We start from the raw sequence: 26,339 nt of genomic DNA, 5'->3' as shown, positions 1-26,339 counted from the left end.
TCGGATTGAGGGTGACTATTGGCTTTTTTGGATCGTCGCCTTCTTTGATCAAACTGATCGATCCCTTGGGGTCCCAATCATCCTCTATTTCAATCATGTGAATGCCTCCACCCTTGTGGTCCGATAGAGGGTTATTGCAGACATTTGGAGCAGGTTCTTTTGCCACAATAATCTTGTTATCAATCAAAGTCTGGATCTTATCTTTCAAAGAACGCCATTCATCAATGGTATGTCCTTTCATGCCGGAATGGTATGCACGGGATTTATTTGGATTGACCCATTGAGAAGGGTTTTCAGGGGTTATAGCAGGGATAGGGGTGACATAACCAGCAGCTTTGAGTCTCTCGTACAGCTGGTCAATTGGCTCAGCAATGGCGGTATACTATTTGGGAGGTCTGCGGTCAAATTTTGGTCGAGGTCTAGGAAAGTTTTGGCGTGCGAGAGGTGATTTATAGTGGGATGTTTGAGTATTGTAGGCTTGGTAGACATGTGGAGGTTGGGAATATCTTGCTGAGGTAGGTTGATATGTGGGACGTGGAGGTGTTTTTTAAGTGGGTGGTGGAGTTTGGTAGGAGGGTGAGGGTGCTTGGTAGTTCGGAGTAGGCTGATATGTGAGTGGAGCCATTGGATAGGTTTTGTATTTGATAGGGAATTTGGTTATCTGTGCAACCATTACAGCACCTACGTCCATTTTCTTGTATGCACCACCAGACTATAAGGCCTTATTGGTAGCTTGCAAGGCTTCAAAGTTTGTAACCATACCACTTTTGATGCCTTATTCGATCCTTTCACCCAACTTGATGATGTCGGAAAATTTATGGCTTTCAATAAACATCAGCCTTTCATAGTATTGCGGGTCCTGAGCTCGGACGAAAAATTTGTTCATTTGTTCTTCCTCTAAGGCAGGTCTGACCTTAAAAGCTTCCGATCTCCAGCGAGCAGCATACTCGCGAAATGTTTCCATGGGATTCTTCTTTAGGTTCTGGATATGGAATACGTCTTGCGCATTTTCTATGTTGAACCTTAACCTGTCCATGAAATCGGACGCCATACTTACCCAGCTCGACCATTTCTTCGGGTCTTGGCTAATGTACCAAGACAAAGCATCTCCTTTTAGACTCCTCATGAAAAGTTTCATGGGGATCCTTTCGTCCTTTTTTACTCCAACCAGCTTGTCGTAGTATATTCTCAAATGAACTCTTGGATCCCATGTACCATCAAACATCTCGAACTTAGGAGGTTTGTACCCCTTGGGCAGTTCGACATTGGGTTGTATGCAAAGATCTTCATAGTTCAACCCTTCAATCCCCTTACTTCCTTCAACGCCCTGAATTCGGCTAGTCAACTTCTTAAGTTTTTCAGCTAGGTTCCTGATGAGTGAGTCTTTATCATCAGACTCGGGTGTGCTTGAGATGGGTTGGGTAGAGTATGGTACGGTCTCTACATAGATGGGGGTGTTATGATGAGCGTGGAAATGGTCATTTGTGGAGTTTAACGGTTTTAGGATAAGCAGTGGAGTATTGTTGGAGGTGTGGCAAGTGTTGTAGCGATGGTGAGGAGCGGGATGGTTTTGTGTTTTTGGGATATTTTGTGGAGGTGTGGGGTTCTGAGTTTTTGGGAAATTAACGTCTGGTGTGGTGAGGGAAAATGACAAATTCGCCAGATTCCGAACTATCAAGTTCCTCCTGGAACTTCAATAGTTTCTGCTCGAGTTGGGACGCACTTTCTTTTAAAACCTGAGTACCATGATTGACCTCTACCCGTTCAGTTGAGTTTTCCTTTCTGGTGTTGTTCGAATCTTTCATCTTCCCTTTGTTCTTGTTTATGATAGGACTAAGAGGAGGAGTGGGTGGAGGGCCCCTGGATCTCGTGGAATAGGATGATGATACCAGAGTGCACGAACTAAACTTTGGGGAGGGGAATAATAAAAACAAAAACAAAGAATAAAACAAAAGGTAACCAAGTTAGTGAGGATCATAAAAAGTATTACAGTGTTTAAACACATAGTGCGGGAATTTAAATCGTGTCCTATTTTGGGGACCTCTTTGTGCCCGAGGTAGGCCTAGCGACAAATTGTTTTGGAGAACTTAGAATGCTAAATGCCTCATTTTATTGATGGAAAATAAGACGAATCCCAAATCAACACTAAATAAACAAGAAATGAAAATCACTAATGGCCATTGGCCTTATTACATTTTATAAAGGGAAAAGATAAACTCCTATCTACTTGGTCCCTGAAGGACCTTCCCCAGACTCGGCATCTTTGGCTCCATCGAACAACTTCACCAACTCGCGAAGTCCCAGTAATAGGTAGGCTCTGGCTAGGTGTCCGCCCTCATTTCCTTCAGCATTTTGTCAATCCTCGATTCTTTTGAGAAATTACCTTTCCATCTCTACTAAACCCCACTCCAAGTATCCCAGTCGCTTGTTGGCACTAACAGCCATGTCTTTCCACTCTTCAATCAGATTTTGGTGGGATTCTTGTATCTCACGGTGCTTGCTTTCACATTCTCGAATCCTCTTGCGCAGTTGATTGTATTTGACCTGTGCCTCGGCCTTTTCATCTATGATTTTGTGACCTCAAACAAACCCGAGTTGATCCAGACCATTATGACTATCCTCCAGCCAGCCTGAATAGTATGGAGTACAACCAGCATGGTATCTATCTGGCTCGATGGAATGGTTTCCCACCAATTTCCTCCATTAGAATTTTGGTTACCATAGCTATCCTGGTGTGGATCCTTGCTTTCTTCATTGGAAACACCATCATCCCCAGGAAGCAAAACATGAAGATAAAGACAAAGACCCTTCGGTGAATATGGCCCAATGATGTGAGGGCAAAATCGTCAGGATAAGTACAGTAAGATTTGTTGTGACCATACCTCTCGTACAAATAATCAAAGGGAATATACGACTCTTTCAAGCATGTCAAGTCTGGATTCTTCTTTAGACCCATCATTTTGAGGAAACCTCTACCCTTGCGATTTTCCGGCATTAGAAACCCGGAGTTTCCCCTGGTATACTAGCTAATCCTCCTATTTCCTCCAGTAGGGGTGTCATCTCAATGTCCCTGAAGCGAAACACAGACCTATAACAATCCCAGAACAGAGTATCAGCTTCTATGATCTTGTTGTTAGGTTGGATTTCTAGAAGATAAGGTAGATTTCCTAGGTATTTCCGGACAAGAGTCTGATTACTGGAATAAATATCCTCCCACTAGCTTAGCAATTTTGGGTAGATATTGGTGACCATGCCGAATCTGGGGACTTCGTGCCTCATATTTCTGCAAGACAAAAGGGTTAGGCCCTTACCCCCACCAGACTCGACTATTAAATATTAATAAACATTTAGTTCTCCAAATAAATGCACAAAACGTGGTAATGTCCGTTTAGGGTTTTTGGGAAACCCAGTGGACTTTGGATAAGGCTATCTTAAAGAGTCATTATGTGGACAACATAACTGACTCGGCTAAGTTTTACCATGATGCATGCATAATTAAATAGAGTAAGGTTTCTATGGGGTTTTAGACTGGTACCCTTGAGCGGACAACTCGAGAGGGAAAGGCGTGGAACCGTCAACTGCACCGTTGATTGACTGGTTTTACCGCAAATATGCCTTTGTCGAATTTAGGGGGTGATAATGTCGAAAGAGCGCAACCACTCATTATAAGTGTTGATATGGTATTTTGTTTGGCATGGGTAGAATATGATGTTGAAAACATGTTTATGCAATAACTAAAGTAGGTTGTCACATATTTGCACATTGAGAAAGTAGTAAATACAACAGTTCTTCATAATTTAAAGCAGTAATAAAGGAAAGCAGTAAAAGAGATAAAGGAAAGAAACAAAAAGACAAGTCAGTTTTACAATCGAAAAGAAAATTTAATGCTTGAAAGAAATAAACAGATAATTGCGCATAAAGAAGCATAAAGAATAATAGTTTGAAATGGTAAAAGCCTAAAAGTCCCCAGCGGAGTCGCCATGCTGTCGTGCCCCATTTTTCTCGCGAAATCGGGTTTATGACATTTGGGAGGACAACTCATTCCCTTTTTTGGGAATTTTTTGGTTTGAATTGAAGAGTCGCCACCTAATGATCAAGGTGCAATAGGACACCAAGAAGGTTTGATTTGAGTAACCAGAGATTGGGTAAGGGCTTGAAATTATCCCAAGGGAAAGGTGTTAGGCACCCCTCAGGATCCACTAGTGTGGTTCCCGGCCAGACTATTGTTGTGAATTTAGGTGCAAATAACATGTAGGCAAATAAAGCTTCAAATAAGAGAGGATTTTCACATAATGGTTACAAACAAAATTGGAAAGAATTAAAAGGAAGCTGATTTTCTTAAAAGAAATAGTTTGAAATCTTTAGAAGAAACAAAGAAACAAAGGGAAAAGGGGGGTCCTAGGTTTATTAATAATATGGATCACCCCACACAACATCCGGTAATCACTCCTCAGTGAGGGGCTACACGAGACGTTATCGCATGGTCATCATATCCATATCTACCCTTTCCCACCCGTTAAGGTATTAAAGCGTGGAATGGTCTCGTTTACTTATTGCATGTTATTACCCATCCCAATCCTATCAGTCCCGGAGGCATTTAGGACTACTAATCCTAAGAGGAGGGATATTAGGCTTATTTATAGTTTCAAAGGCAAAATTCTAAGGTGACATACAAAAACATGTATAGCAAGTTGGGGGAAAAGCACATAACAAGAAAAGGCTCAGATATACCACCTTGAACAAAGAAAGCACATAATTAGCATGACTTTCACATACTGTTTATGGTCTGTTTAAGAACTTAAAGGTTGAGGAAGACTGATTTATTACATAATTCAGATAAGAAGCCCGAATCAAGTCTGCCTGCTGGTTGTAGTTAATAGCACAGATTCGGATTATAACTTTGCCCTAAGGCTTGCGTAAGTGTTGGACAAGGATCCTATAGGTATGGTATCTACTGAATTCAGAAAGTAATAATAATAAACTGAATACATACTGGTTAAAAAGGTTGTTGGATTATTAAAGAAAGCAAGTTTTTACGAAGGTCATGCGTTCTGTAAATGATGATCCTTGTTATTACTGATTAGCTCTAGACGTGAATGAAGAGATTCAGATTCGCTTAATAATTCCTATAGACATGTTTTCTACGCGTAGTTGATCAGAAGCCTTATAGACATGGTAAAAGTGCAGAAACCTTATAGACATGATATCTAAATGCATAAGACGGGTTTTAACCTCTAAACATGGTATCTAACTGACAGAATTTCTTTTAAGACATGAACATGATATCTATATGAAGTTGATTATTTAAAACCTATGAACATGATTTCTGGATAAAAATGAATATACAAGATTCAGAAGGACCTATCAGCATATTTTCTATATGCATATGCAGAATTCAGATTTCCATACTTATGGACATTATTCCTATAAGCATGATTTCTATATGCATGTAGATTTCAGAATGACTTATAGGCATGATTTCTATATGAGAGTTGTAGAATTTAGAATGACATATAGGCATGGTATCTCCCCTTTGCATACATAGTTACCCGCCTTTTTCACTAGCCATCCCCAAGAGTTTATTACAAATTATTACAGCCCAGAATAAAGTAAAATACATCAAAAAAATGTAAATAAAAGTACAACCAAAGGAGAGCCTCATTCAGACTTCATGTCTAAAATATGAGGTAAACCAACTCCATAAGATCAAGATCCAAAGCCTTTCTCCCATTAGAGTATGTCAAAGTTCCCTAAAAGCCTCAAAAGGACTCCGGGCAATGCTCACACCCAAATGTATTATCAGATTAGGACAAGTGCAGTGTGGAAAGGCCAGCCCTCAAGTCTCCAAGTTCAAAGGGAGCTCAAAGGATCCCAAGCCAAGGCTCACAAGAGAGGGGCGGAACTTAAAGACTAAGAGAGTGTGCAAGTGCAGAAACAGAATTCTAAAAGGGGGAAAGGAGGGGGAAATAGCTATAGATAAGTACACATAAGGGGTTCAGGGGGAATAGGGAAATTGAAAGAGGCAAGGGCGGGTTGTGGGCATGCCCAGCAATGGAGAATGCCAGCATACCCATAAGCCTATTAGAACACACTATTTAGAGGCTAGGATCCCAAGGGCTCAAATTTAATTAATGGACAATAATTTTCATATTGTCATGCCTTAAACCATAGCTCAAACACATAGGGGGCAGGGGTTTGGGATTCAGAATAGAACAGGAAGAAAGAAATCAGCATACTAAAGTAAGTGTTTAACTATGCAGAAACAGTGAGTAGACATAGATACGAAAGCAATAAATAAACACTTTGTTGTGGTGCTAAAGCTTAAATCATGACATACCAGTTTCAAAGAAACAAATAGAGAAAAGCAGTAGATCTTGTAAACAGGCTACAATGCAGACAATAAGAGAGAATACTATTGCGTGTAAGTGTAAGTTCAGAAAGACTATGAGTGATGGTGTGCTAATGAAAGAGTCGTGTATTTATAGTGTGAAAAACAGGCAAAAACAAGGTAAGAAAACGATTAAGGAACTGGATGTCAATTAAGAATCAATCAACACAAGACTTCCTTTAGTTAAGGAACGCGGACTCAAAAGGTAAAATTATTTAAGGAAAGAAATAAAATAAACACCTTGTGCAAAGTAGGAAATTAGGGGCAAATACATAAAAGTTTATTTTAAGGGCAGAGCTTTGAATATACCATTGCATAAATAAGGTAAGAGAAATCAATTAGTAGCCAGTAAATCAAGGATCAGAGATTTTATAATCACTGGTCCATGAATGAACCAAGTCAGAAAAGCTAAGAAAAGTTTTTAACTTAAGTCGAGTAACAGGGCAGTCAGCAAACAAGGAAAGAAATCAATCAAACTTATACAAAGGCAAGTCTGAAATTAATCAAAAATTGAATGCCCTTTTAGAGGGAAGTTCAGCACATATAAAGCGCACACAAGTATCAGGCATGCGAAAAGGGTCAAGTGGAAGGTCTTATAGAGTTTAGCAAAAGTCAGAATCATATGAAGAAACAAAATTGAAACAATGATTTTGAAACTTAATGAAGCAGTAGATGAAACAACTCCAGGAACTCAAATAGGTCCAAAAGATTAGGGTTTTTGAAATCAGGCAAGTTCAGAGATGAAGCACAAGTAAATCACATAGCCAATGGTCTCAAAACTCAGATGAACCCCCAAATTCTAGGGTTATTACCATCGATCGAGTGCAGAGGTGAGAGGACAAGCAATCAAGGAAAAGATACTAATCGAAACAGGTTCAGAGGTTTCAGAAAGGAACTGAGACCCTTAGCATGCTCTTTCAGTAGTAGAAACTCATGAGAAACATAGTAAAAGAATAACATGCGAGACACAGTAAAAGAAACATAGTAGAAGAAGTTAATGAGAAACATAGTAGAAAAAACTGATAAAGAACACAGTAGTAGAAACTTAAAAACACACTAGAGGAAACTGATAAGAACATGGTAGCAGAAACTTAACGATAACACAGTAGAAGAAACACAAAGAACACAGTAGAAGAAACATAGTAGAAGAAGCACACAAAAGAAAGATAAAAATCAGAGAAACATCTAAAAACCCTAGATCGGAAATAAAGGCTTTGAAAGCTTAACTTTTGAGAGAGATCAGAAAAACCTCAAAAGCTAGGTTTTCAGAGAAACCCAAACGGTGAGAAAGGCTTGGATCTAAGCAGGAGGAGTCAAGGCCAGGCTCAAAACAGAAATGGCTTGCTGGAGCAAGGCCGGAGATGGCCGTGAAACTTGAATCAACAAGGGTCTGGACCCAGCTCTTCGTGGTCAAGTCATGAAACTTCAGTTTCCAAGCATGAGGAGCCATAGAAGGCTGGTGGGTGGTGATACCACCATGGATTCATACCAGGAGGTGGCCGGAGAAGATGGATGGAACTTATCGGAGAGGAGGGAAAGGGGGAAGGTTCCAGAGAGAACCAGAGAGAGAGAGATATAGTGAGAGTCAGTTGAGTGAGGAATAAGAGGGGTCTTTGGGGGTCGTTTGGATTAATTTGGTAAGGGTGGATCTGGAGCGTTGATCAAAAATGATCAACGGCCAGGATTTAGTCCGGATTTGGTCAGGTAGATTTAGGATTGGTCTTGGGTCTTGGGTTGGGTATTGGGTTTAATTAGGCCAAATTAAAAGGCCAAATGTGGCTATAAGTTAAATAGCCCCTTTTTCCATTTAATTTATAAAAAATAATAAATAAATTTCTAAAAACAATTTAAAAGCACTAAAATGACTTATAATGTATAATTATCAATTTAAAAATACAAAATCTCATTTTATAAACATGAGACGGATTTAAACATAAAAATGGCTAATATTGCAATTGCGCAATTTTATCCTTAAAATACCAAATAAATTTGTAAAAATGTGTGAAAAAACATTTTAGCTATATTTTAATATAAACATGAGAATCCAATAAATAAATCACCAAAAAAATAATTTTGGGGACAACTATTGGGTTTGCCTTGATAAAAAAAAGCAGTAAATTGACTTAAAAATCTTTGAAAAATTAAGAAAAATAATAGGACCTTGGGACATACTTATATATGTATATACATGCTATTTTGAAAGATATTTTGCATATAAAAAATTAGGTATCGACAGCTATCTCGTTTGAGCTTCTTCTTTTGGTTAAAAGAGAGCTCACACGGGATTATACCAGTCACAAGGAAATTAGTAACGTCCGCAAACCATGGAATACCATTCACCGACACCGAAAGGAGTTGTTCGTCGGGAAATGAATCATTGATATCTAGGCCATCACGAGGCCTCCCCTCCTCCTCCAAGCGGGACAAGTGGTCACCCACTTGGTTTTCACTACCCTTCCGATCCACAATCTCCCAATCAAACTCTTGAAGTAACAAGACCCATCACATCAGTCTAGCTTTGGAATCCTTCTTCGTCATCAAGTACCAGAGTGCGGCATGATCGGTATGGACTATGACCTTGGCACCCATAAGATACGGCCGAAATTTCTCCATTGCAAACACAATAGCCAAAAGCTCTTTCTCGGTCACCGTGTAGTTCACTTGAGCATCATTCATTGTCTTGCTCGCATAGTACACCAGATGAAATATTTTGTTCACTCTTTGACCCAAAACCGCCTCAACCGCAACATCGCTCGCATCACACATGAGCTCAAAAGGCAAGCTTCAATTGGGTGCGGTAATAATAGGGGTGGTGGTCAACTTGTGCTTGAGAAGTTCAAAGGCTTGCAAACATCTCTCATTAAACACGAACTTGGCATCTTTTTCCAATAACTTGCATAAGGGATTCACTACCTTCGAAAAGTCTTTGATAAATCTCTGGTAGAACTCCGCATGCCTAAGAAAACTTCTAACTCCCTTGACATAGGTAGGGGAGTCTTCCTATTTTCAAGATCCAAAGAGAGTTTCCTAGGCTCATAATAGTAAGATCCCATTCCATGTAAAGAATTCACAAACTCCACTCGGCATTCATCGTCATTTACATCAAGATTCAACAATACGGCCTCTAGAGGGTCCTCTACATTGATCATTGCACTAGTATCATCAACTATCACTGCCGTGACAAGGTCCACAAAAGAGCACACCTCAGAACTATTGGGTTGCTTCATTGACTTGCACACATGAAAGACCACTTTCTCATCACCCACCCGGAAGGTGAGTTCCCCTGCTTCCACATCAACTAAGGCCTTCCAAGTAGCAAGGAAAGGTCTTCCCAATATGATTGGAACTTTATAATCTACCTCACAATCCAAGATCACAAAATCAGCTGGCAAGATAAATTTGTCCACCCAGAAAAGAACATCATCAATAATACCCAATGGTCTCTTCATAGTTCTATCCGCCATTTGCAATCTCATGGAAGTCGGCCTCGGTTGCCCAATACCCAAAGTCTTAAAAACTGAGTAGGGCATCAAGTTGATACTTGCCCCCAAGTCACATAGAGCTTTAGCAAAGTCTGCACTCCCAATGGTGCAAGGAATGGTGAAAGCACCGGGATCTTCTAGCTTCGGGGCCATTGAGTGCACTATTGCACTAACTTGGTGGGTCATCTTGATAGTTTTACAATCCATGGATCTTTTATTTGTCACCAAGTCCTTCATTAATTTAGCATAGCCAGGCATTTGCTCTAGAGCCTCCACCAAAGGCACATTAATGGATAAGCTCTTCATCATGTCAATAAACTTTTTAAACTAATTCTCACTTTTTTGCTTCGCGAGCCTTTGAGGATAAGGTGGAGGTGGCCTTGACAAAGAAGCCTTGGCTTTAGGCACAACCATTTCCGGCATGTCTATTATGTGTTCCCTAGACGGGTTCACATCATTTTGAGTCTCCACCTCGGCATCTTGAATATCAATCCTCACTTTTTCATTTACGTTCTCATCACTTACATTTTTAACCACCAAAGGAATCTCATCTTCTCGCAACTTAACTTCATCACTCAAAATTTATTTTTGTTTGGAGGCATTCACATCACCGCCTCATCCACTCCTTGTAGTTACCGCCATAACATAATTGTTCCCACCCTTCGGGTTAACTACCAGTATCACTTGGTAGAGCCCCCTTAGGGCGGGTATTCAAGGATTGTGAGATTTGGCCTGATTGAACCTCCAAGTTTCTGATTAAAGTATTATGGGAAGCCAACTGAGCATCAGAGTCCGCATTCTTTTTCATCATCTATTCAAACATCATTTCAATTATCGCAATTTCGTTGTTGGAAGAACTAGGACCTTGGGATGGAAATGGGGGTGGATTGTTCGGTTATTGATACATTGGGGGCCTTTGAAAGCCTTTCCCCCGATTTCCTTGATTGTCATTGTTCCAACCACCCTGATTGTTGTTGCCACCCCAGTTGTTGTTGTTGCCATTCTAATTACCCTGGTTGTTCTGATTTCCCCAATTGGAATTTTGGTTGTTGTTCCCCCAATTACTATTCCCTTGTTGTTGTTGATTGCCCCAACTGCCTTGGGATCTCCATTGTTGTTGATTGGAAAAATTGCCCCTTTGGCCTTGATAGTTATTCACGATTGCACCTCTTTATCCGACCCATCATAACCATCATCTTGGAATCCACCACAATCATTGTCAAATTGATCCAAACTCCCTTGGTTCTATTGACCTCTTTATCTTCTTTTGTTCACTAGCATGTTGACACCTTCCATAGTATTTACTTGGCGCGGATTTTGAACCTGTTGAAACTGTGCCTTTGCTAGCTGGTTCATTGTAGTTGTCAGCTCTGTTATAGCCTGCCCATGGTCATGTAGCTCTTTATGCAAGTGAGAGACCATGGGGTCATCCTGTGGCACATTGGCTCTACTTTGCCAAGCGGACGACGTGCCAGCCGTCTCGTCAAGAATGTCACAAGCCTCATCATAAGACAGCTTCATAAAATTTCCCCCAGCAAGTTGGTTCACTATGCATTGGTTTGTTGTGTTAATGCCTCGGTAGAAGGTCTGTTGGATCCTTGCCTCAGCCATATCATTGTTGGGACATTCCTTTACCATGGTTCTATATCGCTCCCAAATCTTATGTAATAGTTCGGTGGGCTCCTGCTTGAAAGCTAAGATCTCATCTCTCAATACTGTCATGTGCCCCGGTGAGAAAAACTTTGCAATGAACTTATCTGCCAACTCATCCCAAGTAGTGATGTAATGGTTGGGAAGTCGCTCAAGCCAATCAAATGCCTTCCCGCTAAGTGAGAAAGGGAATAGTCTCAATCGAAGTGCATCCTCAGACATATTAGTTTGCTTGCTCCCCCAACAGGTATCCACGAAACCCTTTAGATGTTTTAAGCATTCTGATTGGCAGCGCCCGTGAAATACCCACGCTGCTCCAGCAATGTCAGCATCACATTTGTAATTTGAAAATTGCATGCCCGGATCCGGGGTGGAACAATTGCACTATCATATCCTTGGTTGGGAAGAACTCGAGGAGCCACTCTTGGAGGTAGCGGGGGAGGGTCTGGAATATTATCATTGGCCTGGCAGCCTCTCCTTTATCCTTGAGGCACAATAGGAACCTCGTCATCAATATTGTCATCTACCTTCTCCCATTGCCGGAAGATCTCCAAGAGGTGGGTTGTTTGCTGCCATTTTGTACATAAAGTTATGACACAAACAAATTAGTAACACAGAAGGAAAAAAGAACAATACACAAAACTATTTAGATAGATAGCCAAAATAGTTAGCTCTCCGGCAACGGTACCGAAAAGAGATCGGGGCCAACCCTACAATACTACAAAGTAGCAAGAGTGGTCGAAGCAACTTTTACCCGAGAAGGTCGGGATAGATTTCCACAGGGAGCTAGAAATGGGAATTGGATTTCTATCTAAATTAGAGATGCGTAGTTTCTCTTAATTGCACTTCTAATCATAGTTGGTCTTTTGATTACTTCTAATAGTATGCTAATAAGATGCTAAATTAAGCTAAGAGTAAGATACTTAAAATGTTGTCTAAATAGTTAAGAAGGCACTTGGGAAGTGACTTTCTCCTAGGTGTATACTTGACAGGTTCTCGAGTCTAAAGCAAGGTTGTCATGTTGAGGATTACGATATAACCAATGCACTAAACTTCTCACTCTATACCTCTCGGTAGTTTGAGTGATTTTGCCCTAATTGACTTTCTCAAGACCAATTAGGTATGATAATTTGTGCTTCAAGTCGGGTATTACTATCTCTAGGTTTAACCATTTAATTGGGGCTATCAATCTCTTGATTAAACCCCAATTCCTTGTTGGACTAATTTTCCTAGACTCAAGTTCTCTTTCTCAAGAAGAACCCAAGTCAAATAGGCACAAATTAGTGTTTGCAACCACTAATTCAACATGGAAAATACAAATTAGTCCAAATATCAAACACCCATAGACATTCAAGCCTTAAAACTCAACACCCATCAAATACTCACACTAGGGTTGAGTCACAACCCTAGCTAATGGGTCTAGCTACTCATGATAATAGAAGAAAACTGATAAATAGACGAAGAAAAACCCATAAGATTTAATTACAAGCTAATACTTGAAGATTCAATAATAAAACTACTCTAAAATTACTCAAAATGGTTAAAAAACCCTGTTCACGAGCGCAACTCAATGTTAAACTACAACTGATAACCTAAAATGGGAAAAGAAACTATTTATACTAGACCAAATTTTCTGGATAAAAATACCCCAGTGGGGATAGTGCGGTCCGCACAAAATCGAGTGCAGCCGCAGTGAGGCTTTTGGCTTCAAATATCTGCTCTCTGAACTTGGCCACTGCGGGCCGCACAAGATACACTACGGCTGCGGTGGCTTCTACTGTGTTCCGTACAAAAAGGACCACGGGCCGCATTGCCATTAAGCTCCAAAACTTCAACTCTCTAAACTCCTTCTTTGTGGGCCGCACAATATCGAGTGCGGCCGCGGTGAGTCCATTAGGGTCCGCACAAATTGATTTGCGACCCCCATTGCTTAAGTTTCCGAAATAAACACTCTCTGAATCTCTTCACTGCGGACCACACCAAATGGAGTGCGGTCGTAGTGGACCTGTTGCACTGTGCTTGGACTTGTTCTTGGTACTTGTGCATGTTTCACTGCTTTTTGAGCTGGTTTTGACTATTTGTCACTTTTTTGACCAAACCCTGCAAACAAGTACAACATATAAGCCTTTGGGACTATTTTGTATATATTTTTAATCAAAACTCAAGTAAGAAGGAGTGTAAAATGAACCATAATCCCTAATTATCAACTGCTGAAGGCTTGGTACCCCAGGTTTGCTTTGGCCTGCATCAGGCTCCCTATAGCTTAATTTATATTGCATTTATGTAATTTATTCAATTCTGGTCTATAATAATTATTTGTAAACAGATATTGGGGTAACTAGTAAAACGGGAGGGTAGTTGTATAATACTGTGGGTAAAACTGGGTAGAAAACATGCTATAGGTTTTATATCCTACAAATCTGCATTAGAAGTCATGTTCTAGGATTGATGTGTTCATTTACATTTAAACCATGTTGAACTTGTGCATTAGATAACCTGTTTTTAGGGCCTTCACGTTTACTGCTTCAGCATGTTGTATGCTCAATTCTTGGTTTTTCGCAAGTACTGTCACATTAACATCCTGCTATCAAATAATCTTAATAAAACTGTCATTCTTGTATGCATTAGATACCATGTCCTTAGGAACTCTGTTTGCTTCTGTTTGAACCACGTCTATTTCGGTTAAATCAATAGCTATCCGTAAAAAGGTTTAAAACAGACTCACGCATAGGTATCATGTCTCTAAACACAATTAATAAATCGCATGTTATAATATGTATCACTTAGGTCCAGCATGCCTATAGGTTGAATAATCTCAAACTATTTAAATAGTTCCTGCAACTGTTATTGTGTAGAATCCCACGCCTAGGCAAGCCTTAGGTAACTAACCTCCTTGTAAAAAAAATGAGAAACAATGTTCTGATTGTGTTTAAACTGCTTAATTTCATAGGCTATAAAACCAGTAGGAAAAACTAGATAAGATTTTGTCACCTCCCTTAAAACAAACCCTGCATGCCCTGTACCTGTAACATTCATCTAGATATCATGTTCTTAGGTTTTTTGAACTTCTTCAACTTCAGTTGTTTGAGACGTGTTGTTTATTTGCCTATGTATATGTGGAGGTAAACATGAGCCTTTTACCTACTTCCTTAATTGACAGTCCTATATGTTATTTGTTGTCACCTAATCTTTTCCCTTTTAAACACCTTAGGAATGTCTAGAACTGCCTAAGTCTAGAGGTCCAAAATTCCTCCGTGGCCACAAGGAAGGGACGGGTAGCAGCACGCTTAGAGGTCGTTAATCAAACTCGCTTATATAACCATTAAAGGGTAATGGATAGTAAAAAGATATGATGACCTGCGTGCTAATGTCACGTGTATCCCCTCTATTTGAGGAGGATTACCGGACATTGCATAGATTGATCCTGTAGGCTAATAAACTTAGGACTTCCCTTTCCCAATTCCTGTATGTGTTTAAATTATCTAAACTTCCCTTTTTTTTTACATATACATGTGTAAGTTGTCCAAACCTCTTTTACTTTCATTATCTGAACTTCCTTGATCATATATGCATTTGGATGGGGAAAACTACTTTATCTGCAAATACATGCTTACTTGTTAATTGACTAATTCGCAGAGTTTAAGTTCGTTCGGAACCCACCATTGTGGACCGCGAGGGGTTCCTAACACCTTCCCCTTAAGTTCATTTCGAGCCCTTACCCCAATCTCTGGTGATGCAAACTAGTTATATGAGTTAATTACTCTAGGTGCCGTAACGCACCTTAATCCGTTAGGTGGCGACTCTTCAAATACCCAATTCCCAAAAAGAAACGAGTTGTTCCCCCATGAATGTCGAAACCTGGACTTTGCGAGGAAAAAGGGGGCGCGACAACTTTAATGTCGGGGACTTAGTGTTAAGGAAAGTCACACTAAGCACCCGGAACTCGAACGAAAGGAAATTGGGACCGAACTAGGAAGGTTCGTACCAATTTATCGAGATTACCGAAAAAGGATCGTACAAACTCGGAATGATACTATTGCTAAGGTATGATCCCATTAATTTCTTTTATTTACATGTTAGACTAACATTTGCAGGTGATATTCAAGAAACAATGCAACTTTTAGGCCTAAAAGCACGCGTTGCACACTTTTTCCCTTGAACCGGTTTTGTCCCAAATGGGTTTTCCGGCAAGGTTTTTAACGAGGCAACAACGGATCATGCTAACTTAGTGTTGAAGACCGACCATGAAGCGGTGCCAAAGATCACATCAATAGTATCTGAGGTTTCTCTATGATGACCTTGAATACTAGGGGGCATCGCCCTCAGATAATGATTTTAGCAAGGAAAGAAACTTTGTACTCGAACAGTCTAGGCTCGGTCGTTAGGATTTATTGTAAGGGCTAAACGGTCAAACAAATTGTGCCCACATAGGCCACTTGAGCCCTGATACAAAGCTTGTACACATGTGTAACCTAGTATATTACGCACAGAAATGACAGGAAGTTTCTACCTTGTAGATAAATATTTGGTCCTTTAAAATTTCGTTTTGTTGTTTTCTTTCTTACATTTGGTCTCCTAAAGACATCGAGCCCAAGGGCCACTTCACTCGGGGATTGTCATCCAAAGCAGGCTCGGACGGCTTGGGATATCAAGGCCCCGGGGCATAAAGCCTTTCAGGCAGTGCCCAAACTTAAAAGGCTACGGCCATCCCGGCTACGACCATCCCTATTCGGGAACAGTTTTCTTGGATAAGCCTGGATGACTTGGGATAATAAGCCCATTAGGAAACACCCAAACTTAAAAGGCAACGGCCATCCCTATTCGGGAACGATTGTCTTGGGTAAGCCCGGATGACTTGGGGTAATAAGCCCATTGGGCAACATCCGAGCTCAAAAGGCTACGACTGTCCTAAAATGGCTCGGAGACATTCGAGACCCGTAACCAAAACATAAGGCCTTCAAGATGTCTAAACCAGTTCAAAAGGCTACCCTCGGCAAATTATAATCTAAAATATTCTAAGTACTTTGGGGAAGGCTTTAGGTCATACCGAGCCCCCCACGAGTCTCAAGAAAATTTTTATCAGGAACAAGGCATGTTCGGACCTCCGAACAAGACCTAATTATTACGTGCTAAGGCATTCGATATCTTTGCAATCGTAAAGAAAAAGCTAAAAAGCTAGAAAATTTTTGAAGGGAAAAAGCCTTGCATATATATATATAAAGATTTTTACAAAGGCCAAAAGGCCTCGACAAAAAAAGTTATATAAAAAAAATCAAAGACATCTACAAGGCATCTAAGCAGTCTGATCCTCACTGGAACCGGCTTCCTCCCTAGGACCATCGGAGTCTTACTCGTCCTCAGGGTAAGACAACCTCTTGGCCTCGGCCTCAAGCCCCTTAACATTTTCGATCTCGGACGTTAAATAAAAACCCCGAGCATGAACCTCCTTGAGAGCCTCCCTTCGTGACTACCGCTTCTCATACCCAACAACATCTTTCAAGGGGTCCTGGGGTGCCTCGGTATCGGCTCTATTCTGGGCCACCATCTCGTTGGCATTGGCCTTAGTTATTTAAGACACCGACCTGGCTGCTTTGAGCTCCTTAACGAAGGTCTCCTGATCGGCGACAACCCCGCTCAGTTGAGACTTGAGCTCCTCAATTTTTTGGGACGATACCTCAGCCCTCTCCCTCATCGCTCGAAGTTGAGCCTCCACCAAAGCCAATTGCGCCCTGGAAGTTTCCTTTTTCGAGGCCAAGCAGTCCATTTTGTCTTTCACTCTTTGGCCTTGACCTTGATTACATCCATCTCGGCTCGGAGCTGGTCGATCCGATCAATCTTTTGTTGGGCCTGCGGGTTCTGACTATTAGTCACTGTGTTTAGCTCATCATCACTAACTTCAAAAACTTTTACCTACTCCACCAGGTCGGCATGTTCTCTCTAAGCCACATCCAACTCGACTTAAAGGCTCTTAGCCTCCCCTTCACGTTGCTCACTGAGAAGTTTGTACATGTCTCTCTTATTAGTTAGCTCTTTTACTTCGGCCTCGAGTTGGCGATTTTGGAGGGAATTTTCAGAGGATTAATTGGGGTAAGTGTTCTTCACTCAAATTTGGTTAAATCCCATAATTATATCTTGATTTTTATCAATTAATTTGGGAATTTGGGGTGAAAATTAGGGAAAATGGAAGAAAATTGGAGAGTTGATTTTGGGAATTTGGATGGCCTTTTGATGTCAGATTTTGGTGAATTTGATATGGGTAGACTCGTGAGCGAATGGATTTTCTAGATTTGTGATTTTTATAGGATTTTGAGACGTGGGCCCGGGGCCAGATTTGAGCTAATTTTGGGATTTTAGAGTTAATTTGATTATTTTTGCTTGGTATTTGTTCCTTTAGCGTATATTGATGATAATATACTGATTTTGGTTAGATTCGGAGAATTTGGAGTCCGATTCGAGAGGCAAGGGCATCGCGGGCTAGAGTTTTGTCCTGTTTGAGTAAGTAATGATTGTAAATGTTGTCCTGAGGTATGAAACCCCGGATTTCACATCGTTTCATAACTTTGAGGTGACGCACATGCTAGATAACAAGCATGGGGGTGTGCACCATTGGAGATTGTGACTTGGTCTGTCCCGTACGACTATTAAGCCGCGTATTTGATTGAAAACTATCTGATACTATTGTGTTATGGAAAGTATTACTATGTTTTGGGCTAAATGCCATATTTGGGCATCGTGCCAACTATTTGGACCCTTAGGGGCTTTTTTTTACTATTGTTTCCTCACTATTTTGGTTTAATATCTACACTTATTCATGCTATGTTTTACTGATTCCATCACTCAGTTTTATTTACTCTATTTTGGTTCTATAAACGATGTTTTGGGTTGAGCACCCTAGTTTACTGTTAGCCCGAGTGGCTTGAGAGGTTTCTGACTAAGTAAGGTCGAGAGCCTATGTTGTAAGGATATTATGGGATCGGGATGCGTGCTAGAACATGTTGTATTGATTTATGATAAATGAGAGGACGAGGACCTGATTTATTATGCCACGAGATGGCTTGTTATAGCGCTTGTGCTGTAGGAGACCTTACGGAGTCTGTACACCCCCAGTGAACGCGGGTACCCAGTGTGAGTGATGTGATGTTGCCCGAGGGGCTGTTGTGAATAATGTTGTTGCCCGAAGGGCTGATTATGAGTGATTGTGAGGTAGCCCGAGGTGCTGGTTCTATTGATATTTTGCCCGAGGGGCGGTTTATGGTACATGTCTTGCCCGAGGGGCTGTTTACGTTTCTATCATGTTTACTCGATGTTTCATCATTGGTTTGAAACTATTGAAAGATGTTTTTAAAAGAAAAGGTTTTATGAAACTGAGTTTTTTTACGAGATAATTGAGTTATGTATTGTTTTGGAAATGTACTGTATTTGTTGTAGTGCTTTAACGTGGAATTAGCTGTTTTCTTACTGCTCAGCTTTCATTTACTTTTATTACTTACTGATTTGGCGTACTCACATTACTCCCTGCATCTTGTGTGCAGATCCAGGATTTGCGGGTCGCAATAGTGAGTGTTGATCGTTGTTCCAGCAGGTCTTTGGAGTTGGCAAGGTAGCTGTTTGGCGTTCGCAGCCCTGCACTTCTCCTTCTTACCTTACTCAGACTATTTCTAGTATTTTATTTCCGGACTATGATAGTTTTTCTTGTACTTAGACAGATCTTGTAGTTGCTCGTGGCTTGTGACGCCCAGATGTCGGGCTTGTGTTATTTTCTTCCGCACTGGTCATTTAGACTTATGTTATGAGATTCAGTTAATTAATAGCTTAAAATGACTTTTATGAAATACTGGTTAGATTTGGGGTTTGTGTCGGCTGACCTAGTTTCACGATAGGCGCCATCATGACCGGGTCAATTTTAGGGTCGTGACAAGTTGATATCAGAACCTAGGTTACATAGGTCTCACGAATCATGAGCAAGTTTAGTAGAGTCTCGCATATCGATATGGAGACGTCTGTACTTATCCTCGGGAGGCTACAGTTTCTTTAGGAAAAAATTCACATTCTTGAATTCCTGTCGTGTGAATCTATTGATTTTAGTAACTAAACTTTTGTTATTCTAGTCTCTCACAGATGGTGAGGACACGTGCTACCGATCAGGATGGACGACCACCAGTACCACCAGCTGAGACCACTAGAGGCAGAGGACGCGGTCGAGACCGTGGTAAGGGCAGTGGTGTAGCCTGCACGGCAACTAGGGCAGCACCTGCAGATCCACCAGCTGCCCCAGTTCAGGATCATGTCCCAGTTGCGGACGCTCCAATAGTACCAGCTCAGGCACCGGATGTGCCTATTGTTATCCTAGGACTTTAGGAGGCTCTAGCCCAGATTCTATCAGTATGCACTAGTCTGGCTCAGGCGGTCTCAGTTACTACGACCGCAACTACTTCTTAGGTCGAGAGAGGTACTTAGACTCATGTTGCTCGCACAATTGAGCAGGTTGTGTAGGGACTTCAGACACCAGGGGCACCTCCAGCCCAGCTGGTTACACCAGCTCAGGAGTATGTGGTACCAGTTATACCTGACGACGAGCATCGTTGTTTGGAGAGGTTTGGTAGACTTTAGCCTCCGACTTTCAGTGGTACTGAGGGCAAGGATGCCCAGGGTTTCTTAGACAAGTGTCAGAGGATTCTTCGTACAGCAGGTACTCTGGAGGCCAGTGGTGTAGCATTTACTACTTTTCAGTTTTCTGGAGCTGCCTTAGTTGGTAGGAGGCTTACGAGAGGCGTAGGCCGGTTGGCGTAGCACCCCTTTCTTGGCAGTAGTTCTCTGTTCTTTTCCTGAAGAGGTTTATACCTAAGTCTCACCGAGAGGAGCTGCGTAGGAAGTTCGAGCAGCTTCCTCAGGGTGATAGATCTGTTACACAGTATGAGATGTGATTCTCCGAGTTGGCTCGTCATGCGATCTGGTTGGTTTCCACAAATTGAGAGAGGATCGGGAGGTTTATAGATGGCCTCGATTTTCAACTTCGGTTGCTCATGACCAGAGAGAGATTATTTGGTTCTACCTTTGATGAGGTTGTTGACATAGCTCGATAGATTGAGATGGTTCGTGGTCAATAGAGGGTTGAGAGGGAGGCTAAGAGTCCTCGTGGTCAGGATGGATTCAGTGGTGCTCCTCATGGAGGTCAGTTTCAGTACGACAGAGTTTGTCCATTCAGGCATGCTCAGTCAGCTTGCCCAGTTTATCATGGGGAATCATCGAGCCATGGTTCTCACTACTCTCATCAGGGTCATTCATCACTCAGTGCCCTTCCAGCCCAGAGTTTGTCCTGTGCTCCATCAATTTAGGGCTCTTCCATGCCAGGTTCTTCTACTAGTCATCCCGGTGCTAGGGGTTCCCTTCAGTCCTCGTCTCCATCACCAGGGGGTTGTTATGAGTGTGGAGATTTGGGCATAACCAGGGGGTTGTTATGAGTGTGGAGACAATTTTCTCGTCGTCTTGGGGGTTCGTCTTAGCACAGGAGTCATCCATCGACTTCGGCACTAATTACTCCATCATCCACCCAGCCAGCTAGGGGTGGAGGACAATCAGCTAGGGGTCACCCCAGAGGGGAAGGTCGATCAGGTGGTGGTCAGGCCCATTTCTATGCACTCCCAGCCAGACCTGATACTATTGCCTCAGATGCGGTGATTACAGGTATTGTCTCAGTTTTCTACAGAGATGCCTCTGTGTTATTTGATCCCGGTTCAACCTTTTCATATGTGTCATCATATTTTGCTCGTTATTTGGATATGCCCCATAAGTCTCTTGTTTCATTTGTTCGTATATCTACTCCGGTGGGCGATACTATTATTGTGAACCGCGTATATCGGTCGTATGTGGTGACTATTGAGGGTTCGGAGACCCGAGTGGACCTTCTGTTGCTTTGTATGGTCAATTGTGATGTGATATTGGGCATGGATTGGTTATCTCCATGTCGTGCTATTTTGGATTGTCAAGCAAAGACAGTGACGTTAGCTATGCTGGGTGTGCCACGGATTGAGTGGCGAGGTTCGACTGATTTTGTTCCCAGTAGGGTGATTTCATTTTTGAAGGCCTAGCGGATGGTTGAGAAGGGTTGTCTTTCTTACTTAGCCTTCATGAGGGATGTCAGTGCAGAGACTCCTATCATTAATTCAATCCCGGTAGTGAGGGACTTTCTGGATGTGTATCCTGCAGATCTGCCGGGCATGTCACCCGATAGGGATATTAACTTTGGTATTGATTTGGTGTCGGACACTCAGCCCATTTCTATTCCACCGTATTGTATGGCACCAGAAGAGTTAAAGGAGTTGAAGGAGCAGCTTCAGGAACTAATTGATAAGGGGTTTATTCAGCCTAGTGTATCGCCTTGGGGTGCATCTGTTATATTTGTGAAGAAGAAGGATGGCACGATGAGGATGTGCATTGATTACAGGCAGTTAAACAAAGTTATAATCAAGAACAAGTATCATTTGCCTCGTATTGATGATTTATTTGACCAGCTTCAGGGAGCGAGGGTGTTCTCCAAGATTGATCTCAGGTCAGGGTATCACCAGTTGAAGATCAGGGACTCGGATATTCTTAAGACAGCTTTCAGGATCCGATATAGTCATTATGAGTTCCTTGTGATGTCTTTTGGGCTGACCAATGCCCCAGCAACGTTCATGCATTTGATGAACAATGTGTTTCGACCTTATTTCGACTTGTTTGTCATAGAATTCATTGATGATATCCTAGTATACTCACGTAGTTCGGAGGAGCACGTGGAGCATTTAAGAGTGGTATTGCAGCGGTTGAGGGAGGAGAAGCTTTATGCAAAGTTCTCCAAGTGTGAGTTTTTGCTTAGTTCAGTGGCTTTCTTGGGGCACGTAGTGTCCAGTAAGGGTATTCAGGTTGATCCAAAGAAGATAGAGGCGGTTCATAGTTGGCCCAGGTCGTCCTTAGCCACAGAGATTCGTAGCTTTCTTGGTTTGGCAGGTTATTACCGTCGGTTCGTTCAGGGATTTTCATCTATAGCATCACCCTTGACCAAGTTGACTCAAAAGGGTGCACCTTTCATGTGGTCGGATGAGTGTGAGGTGAGCTTTCAGAAGCACAAGATTGCCTTGACCACAGCTCCAGTGTTAGTTTTTCCATCAACTTCAAGTTCATATACAATGTATTGTAATGCTTCGAGGGTTGGTATTGGGTGTGTATTGATGTAGGAGGGTAGAGTGGTGATGCAGGACGGTAGAGTGATTGCTTATGCTTCTCGTTAGTTGAAGCCCCATGAGAAGAACTACCATGTTCATGATCTAGAGTTGGCCGCCATTGTTCACACATTGAAGATTTGGAGGCATTATCTCTATGGTGTGTCCTACGAGGTGTTTACTGATCATCATAGCCTCCAGCACTTGTTCAAGCAGAAGGATCTCAATTTGAGGCAGTAGAGATGGTTGGAGCTGCTAAAGGACTATGAAATCACTATCTTGTACAATCCAGGGAAGGCTAATATAGTGGCTGATGCTTTGAGTAGGAAGGTGGTGAGTAAGGGCAATTTTGAATATATTCCTGTTGGGAGAGACCTCTTGTAGTTGATGTTCAGGCCTTGGCCAATCGGTTTGTGAGATTGGATATTTTAGAGCCCAGTCGGGTCTTAGCTTGTGTGGTTTCTCGGTCTTCCTTGTTTGATCACATCAGAGAGCGCCAGTATGATGATCCTCATTTGCTTGGCCTCTTGCAGTTGATGTTCAGGCCTTGGCCAATCGGTTTGTGTTGGTGATGATGGGGTATTAAGGATGGAGGGCATGGATATGTGTGCCCAATGTTGATGGACTTCGGGAGTTGATTCTAGAGGAGGCCCATAGCTCGTGGTATTCCATCCATCCGGGTGCCGCGAAGATGTATCATGATTTGAGATAGCATTATTGGTGGAGAAGAATGAAGAAGGATATTGTGGGATTTGTAGCTCGGTGTCTCAATTGTCAGCAAGTGAAATATGAGCATCAGAGACCGGGTGGCTTGCTTTAGCGGTTAGATATTCCAGAGTGGAAGTGGGAGTGGATCACCATGGATTTTGTAGTTGGACTCCCACGGACTTTGAAGAAGTTTGATGCTATTTGGGTGATTGTGGATTGGCTGACCAAGTCTGCGCACTTCATTCCTATGTGTAATAGCTATTCTTCATAGTGGTTGGTAGAGATTTATATCCGAGAGATTGTTCGCTTGCATGGTGTCCCAGTTTCCATAATTTCAGATAGGGGTACTTAGTTTACTTTGTAGTTTTAGAGGGCCGTGCAGCGAAAGTTGGGTACTTAGGTTGAGTTGAGCACACTTTTTCACCCTCAGACGGACGGGCAGTCTGAGCACACTATTCAGATATTGGAGGACATGTTGCGCACTTGTGTCATTGATTTTGGTGGTTCATGGGATCAGTTCCTACCGCTCACGGAGTTTGCATATAACAACAGTTATCAGTCGAGTATTCAGATGGATCCATATGAGACTTTATATGAGAGATGGTATAGATCTCCAGTAGGTTGGTTTGAGCTGGGCGAGGCTGGGCTTTTGGGTACAGACTTGGTGCATGATGCTTTGGACAAGGTGAAAGTGATTCAGGAGCGGCTTCGTACAGCGCAATCTAGATAAAAGAGTTATGCCGACAAGAAGGTTCGTGATATGTCCTACATGGTTGGGGAAAAGGTTCTACTGAAGGTATCAACCATGAAGGGCGTTATGAGATTTGGGAAGAAGGGTAAATTGAGTCCTCGGTTCATTGGGCCTTTTGAGGTGCTTCAGAGGATTGGGGAGGTGGCTTATGAGCTGGCCTTGCCACCTAGCTTGTTGAGTGTGCATCCGGTATTTCATGTTTCTATGCTCCGGAAGTATATTGGCAATCCGTCTCATGTTTTGGATTTCAGCATGGTTCAGTTAGACAGTGATTTGACTTATGATATGGAGCTAGTGGCTATTTTAGAGCGGCAGGTCAAAAAGTTGAGATCAAAGGATATATCTTCAGTGAAAGTACAGTGGAGAGGTCAGCCCATGGAGGAGGCTACCTGGGAGACCGAGCGGGAGATGCGGAGCAGATATCTAGACCTACTTGAGGCCTCAGGTATGTTTCTTGACTCGTTCAAGGATGAACGTTTGTTTAAGAGTGAGAGGATGTAACGACCCGGTCGATCTGTAGTGGCTGGTTTGTAGATGAATGAGACACTTAGTCTCTTTTGAGTAAGCTTAAGTTGGAAAAGTCAACCAGATGTTGACTTACAGGTAGAAGGTCTCGGATGTGATAGCTTCGTTATGTTATTTTGGACTTAGGAGCGTGATCGGAATGTGTTCTGGAGGTCCGTGGTAGATTTAGGCTTGAATTTGCGAAATTGGAATTTTGGCATTTTCTGGTTGGCAGTGAAAATCTTGATATCGCGGTTGGATTAGAATCCAAAAATTGGAGTATGTCCTTTGTGTCATTCATGACGTTTGTGCAAAATTTCAGGTAATTTGGATGAGGTTTGATAGGTTTTTGCATCGTTTGCGGAATTCAAAAGTTTGGAAATCCTTAGGCTTGAATCCGATGGTGATTTGATGTTTTGATGTTGTTTTGAGTGTTCCGAAGGTTGGAACAAGTTTTAATGATGTTATGGGATGTATTGGCATGTTTTGTTGAGGTCCCGAGAGCCTCGGGTGAGTTTCGGGTGGTTAACGAATCAATTCTTAGCTTTAGAAGTTGGTAGATTTTGCTGGTAGTTTGTTGCAGAAGGTTTGTTCCTCGCGTTTGCGAGCAGGGTCTCAATTTTGCGGAGAGCATTCTCTGAGATGGTGAATTCTTGTTCTACGTGTTCGTGAAGGAGAGGACGCGAACTCAAAAGGTAAGGCAGAGTATGCATCGCGAACGCGTGAGTAGTGTTGCGTTCGCGAAGAGGAGTGAGACAGTTGGGGACCCCAGGTCCTTGATCTACGCATTCACGAGGTGAGGGTCGCGTTCATGAAGAGCAAAGCAGAGAGGCAATTGGAGTTGGTCTACGTGAACGCGAGGGAATGGTCGCGATCGCGAAGAAGGAAATGCCTGGGCAGAATGTTTAAGTTCAAAAAGAGGGTTTTGGTCCATAATTTCAAAATTCGTTAGAGATCTCGGGAGAAGGCGATTTTGGAGGGTATTTTTAGAGGATTAATTGGGGTAAGTGTTCTTCACTCAAATTTGGTTAAATCCCATGATTATATCTTGATTCTTATCATTTAATTTGGGAATTTGGGGTGAAAATTGGGGAAAATGGAAGAAAAATTGGAGAGTTGATTTTGGAGATTTGGATGGCCTTTTGATGTCGGATTTTGGTGAATTTGATATGGGTAGACTCATGAGCGAATGGGTTTTCCAGTTTTGTGATTTTTATCGGATTCCGAGATGTGGGCCCAGGGGCCAGGTTTGAGCCAATTTTGAGATTTTTGAGTTAATTTGAATTTTTTCGCTTAGGCTTTGTTCCTTTAGCGTATATTGATGATAATATACTGATTTTGGTTAGATTCGGAGCATTTGGAGGCCGATTCGAGAGGCAAGGCATCACGGGCTAGAGTTTTGTCCGGTTTGAACTAAGTAATGATTGTAAATGTTGTCCTGAGGTATGAAACCCCGAATTTTACATCGTTTCATTACTTTAAGGTGACGCACACGCTAGATGACGAGCGTGGAGGTGTGCACCATTGGGGATTGTGACTTGGTCCATCCCGTACGATTATTAAGTCGCATATTTGATTGAAAAATATCTGATACTATTGTGTTTTGGAAAGTATTACTATATTTTGGGTTGAATGCCATATTTGGGTCTCGTGACAAC

Source organism: Nicotiana tabacum, chromosome 18 (assembly GCF_000715075.1).
Source record: "Nicotiana tabacum cultivar K326 chromosome 18, ASM71507v2, whole genome shotgun sequence".
NCBI lineage: Eukaryota > Viridiplantae > Streptophyta > Magnoliopsida > Solanales > Solanaceae > Nicotiana > Nicotiana tabacum.
The sequence above is the reverse complement of the archived record's forward strand: the minus strand, read 5'-3'. Positions refer to the sequence as shown.